General features: G+C 28.3%; 1 protein-coding gene across 1 annotated transcript in view; it reads right to left on the reverse strand.

Moving 5' to 3' along the window:
* The window catches only part of LOC106689481 (A-kinase anchor protein 200), a gene marked incomplete in the record, with an annotated part of 108,859 nt that extends 104,558 nt beyond the window's left edge, over window positions 1–4,301 (reverse strand). Inside the window, 1 exon segment of the mRNA XM_067050308.1 lies at window positions 4,140–4,301.
* Window positions 4,302–4,996: the final 695 nt, after the last annotated feature.

Genomic DNA, 4,996 nt, shown 5'->3' on the forward strand with positions numbered 1-4,996 from the left:
AAATTACTCTGGTAGATGAAAATGCTAGTATGCTAGCATTTAAAAATAAATAGGCGTAGTGTTAGGATAATAAACCAAAATAGAATTTTATCTAATATAAAGATGTAAAATATATACGATGTAATATAAATATTAAGGAACTATGAAAAAATAAATAAATAACTTAAACAATGATAGAGAAACAATACAGAAACAATTTAGTGCGGTAAACCCACAGGAGCATAGAAGCAGTCTACAACAATGGGGTAACGGGACTACTTAAAAAAAAAAAAAGATGGTTTCCACAGAATGGTCATTTATGAACGCACATCACACACACACAGCTTGCATAGTTCATACTGGTCAAAATATGTATGGCTTACTATAATTGCGTAATTATTTATCACAAATTATAAAAACATTAAAGAATACATTTTTAATTTCTTTTGTAAATAAACTAGTTTTTTTTCTTTTATAAATAATTCATAAATGAACGATTTAATTTGTTTTGATTAATTTGTATGCATATATAGTCTAGAAAAAAATAATTTTAATTTCAGGTTAGATAAAATATCAATCGACCCTCCAGGTGATTTTGTAAAATTAATACGCACTTTAAAAAATTTTCACCCTCGTTATGGAGTTTTTTTTTCAAGTCAAAGAACATTTATGCAAAATTAGAAGAAAAAAAATATCGAACGTTTTAATTCGGTTAACTTTTACTTACACTTGGAGATTTTGACGTACTCAAATAAATAAAAAATTCTCAATGTTTATTTAATGTATTAATACGTAATAAATATACAATATTAAATGTTAATCGCTATATCTTTATATGGAATATATAGTAAGGAGATATATCACAATCATGATCAATTTCGAATAAATAAACAAAAAAGAAACGGGAATGTTCGAATAATGTTGTAGATCTTTTAATGAAATTTTAGAACTGAAGGATTATGGAAAGCCAAATGTCATTTATGTCAAGCATTTCAGAAATATTATAAAATTCGTATTTAATGTTTTATACAATTCATATTTAATAATATTACAATTAAGGTGTTACAAAAATTAAAACAGTAAATTTTAATTGTATTAAAAATTGCAGCTTGTAACATTCTTACCCAAAACCATTGAATTGTTTGTTAAATAAAAACTTAAATATACATATGCATAAAAAAAAAATGTAACTACACATAAGAACGAAATGATAATTGGAAGAGAGTTCAGAAAAATGCTGCAAACAGGATTTTAAAAAATATAACTGACTATATGTTTCGTGCAATGCATGAAAATTTGAAATAAAACATTGAATACGAACACTCAGGAAAAAAAAAAAAAATTGGGAATTTAAATGATTCAAAAGAGTATAAATAGATATGAATTAATATTTATAACTACGAAAAAAAAAATACATATAATAATGAATGGAACAGTTGTGGGAAAGAAATAATTTATATACATTAGCAGTAAATAACTATATATATTTATAAGACGAGAGAGTATATTATAAACAACGTATCTGCAATATAAATTAATGGAACAAAATAGTAAACAAGCAGCGAGTAATTGTATATTAAATAATCAAACAGAAGCGGAAAAAAAATGTATATATGGTTAAATATACAAAACGAGATGTTTATTTAATCTGTAACATCAAAACATTTAAGCATTCTAAAACCAAATCATTGATTGATATTTGTAACATAATTTTAAATTAAACCAAAATTGTAAAATAATAATATATAATATCAGGTCAAATATTATTTTTTTAAATATAACTTAACATTTAATATACTCCATTTAAAAAATTGACTTTAGAAATTGCCAGTCAATCACACCGTTTCGAACCGGCTTAGTTTCAGGGCGTGGCTCCAAGTATCCCCAAGTTGGCCCAGGCGCGTACGCTGCCATATTAAACCAGAATTCGTTTCCACGTGAAAGTATTATTTACAAGTATATTATTCAAAAATTTTATTTTACTGAGTGATTCTAAGAAATGAACATTATTAGGAAGAAAACATATCAAACCCTAAATTGCATTAAAAAAAAAAGACCTCTTAAAAATTGAAAAATAAATAAATCATAACATGAAGTACGAAATATAGCAATCTGAGATGACATATTAATTTTTTTTTAAAATATTTTTCCTAACAAACTTATCTAATACCTATGATTAGATGGATAGGTTAGAGAAATGAAACAATTTATATGTTTAAAATGAAAATGAATATACATCTTTATGATAAATGATTTATAATAATACAGTATAATTAGTGAATAAAATATGTTTTATAATACCATGAAAAAAAAATTATACTAATGCACCCAGAAAGCATGATTATTAACTTTTAAAGGAAAACGAGATAAAAATAATATATTTTTTATATCATTAAGCGCGTAAACCTTAGTACCTTTAAGGGTGCCACGTGTTTTACAACAGGACTTACAACAAAAAAAACGAACTAAGCAGTAGCATATTGACATGGTCAACCGCAACCAAATGCGTAAAAAGCTTTAAAAATTTACAGCTTGATAATGAAAATTGCCTTTTTTTTTTTTACCAAGGATAGGTCTACTAACAGAAAACGCTCAATACACAGTAGTGCCAACTATTTAACAGGGATCTATAGTGAAGAAAAGTGGGTAGGGGCACAGGGGAGAAGGAAAAAAATGGTCTTTGGGGAGGGGAAGACTGGTTGTGTTGGTGGTTGTGGAGGGATTCCAGCGTTGCCAAGTCCACCCCGTTTCAACAATTAACCCACAGCCGACAGCAACCGAAGGCCCTCCGTCCTCCAAGAACAGCGGGCCAACATCGCCACTGAACGAATCCAATTGCACGCAAGAAAAGTCCTTGATAACTTAGCAATAATCAATTAAAGACATCCTAGATCAAGTTTTACATGCATTTAGCTATATGGTATAATCGATTATTTCAATAAGAAAATACTAATTACACAAAGTGGGAATGAGTCGTTTTCGAACGGTCCGATGTTCGAAGTTACTTGCTGAAAATGAAAAAATTCAAAACTAAAGGCTTCGAATATTTTTTATAAAATACAATTGAATTATAAAACTATTTAAAATGTAAACGATTAAAATAACAATTAAAACTTTAAAAAAAGAGAAAATAAACCTGTCCTGTGTACATCTAGTAGATAATAAAATGTATAAATAAATAATGGTAACAGGATTAACAAAACGATGTAGCGACATAATTCCATCCACTTAAATACAAATAATAAACTACACAAAACATGGGATTCTTTTACACAATTTACGGTCTGAGAACATAAATATAAAAATCAGTCGAGAAAAACATTAGTAAATAAATCCGAAGGTTAAATTATGTATGCCAAAATAATGTTTATATACAGGTTAATTCAATATAAATGAAATTATATCGTAACGGAAATAAAAAAAAAAATTATTAACTCACATGGATGTTTCAATAATCTGCAAGAACCGAACGCTCCTTGTAATAATCAATTCACTTAATAATCACAAACAATAAGAACAGGAGAGGTTTAACATAAAAATGTCTTATAAAACGACATATTCCCACAGCACCCGTGTATCATATGACAAATATCGAAGTATCGAGGAGAAATTGCCAACATCGATTTAAAGTACGTTACTTATGAATCAATTAAATTAAAATTAATAACGAGTTCCGATAAAAGCAATAATTACAGAAGCAAATATTGAAGCTAGACTGAGTGAATCACACCGCATGAGTCACAGAACTGGTAAATTCGAGGGCTTCTAGAGCGAATGCGAGGAACATCCAAACGGTAGGTGGATTTAAGTTTTAAAAATTAACTATACTTGAATGGTTAGAAACATACTTGTGAATTAGTAAGACGATGTAAAAATTCGTTATAAGGCAACACAAAGGCGCAATTGGAGTTATAATGCGTTTTATAAATGGTGGGGAGAGTTCCAGCCAAGCGTGAAGGGAAGGCACGCCCTCTCTATCCACCATTTTACCGGTAAAATAAAACTTTAACAACAATAAACACAGAGAAGTGAAGATTCGAGTTAGTTGTGTTGGAATAAGCATGTAATATAAGAGCATTCACTATGGCTATGAAACAAAGGAAGCTTAAATTTATATTTAAAAAAAAAAAAATAAGAAATAATAGAATTGAATTACTTACATTCAAATCTTGTTAAAAATTTCCAAAAAGTAAGCACTAGTAACCACTCTAACCACCACACTGGCACAAGTGGAGAATTAAATTGAGGACTGTACTGACGAAAGAAGGTACCGAACGATACTGGTCCTCACACTGGAGAGTACTCTAGTCGACTGAAGGAGTGGGGGCATGGCCGGGGCACCAGCGTTAGGGCAGGGCTATCAACCCCCTCTCTCCAGGGCAACACTGTCTCTTCTACTCTATGCTCTTAACTTTATTATTTTTATAGTCCACTATTTAATTGAATTGTGTTAATAATAATCACAAATTTCAAGTACTGAAAATAATAAAGAATATTTGAATACTTTTAAATCTTCCTTGGTACCTATGTATAATAATATTAACAATATATGAGAATATTAGATATCAATAATAATTATGATATCTATGAGTACTACCTATAGATTAAAAAAAATTAAATACAAATATTAATAATACATATATATATGCATATTTATGCTCCCCCATTGGCCTTATCGTTTTAATTGTATGCTTTCTTTTCTTATATTTTTTTTCTATCTCTGTCTGTTGAGGACAACACTGTCTCTTCTACTCTATGCTCTTAACTTTATTATTGTTATATTTCACTATTCAATTAAATTGAGTCAATCATAATCACAAATTTCAAGTACTGAAAATAACAGAGAATATTTGAATAATTATAAATCTTCCTTGGTACCTAAGTATAATAATATTAACCATATATGAATATTAGATATCAATAATAATTATGATATCTATGACTACTACCTATAGATTAAAAAAAAATTAAATACAAATATCAATAATAAATATATATATGCATATTTATGCTCCCC

This window comes from Halyomorpha halys, unplaced genomic scaffold (genome assembly GCF_000696795.3).
Source record: "Halyomorpha halys isolate HHAL.00 unplaced genomic scaffold, Hhal_1.1 Scaffold1374.1, whole genome shotgun sequence".
Taxonomy (NCBI): Eukaryota; Metazoa; Arthropoda; class Insecta; order Hemiptera; family Pentatomidae; genus Halyomorpha; species Halyomorpha halys.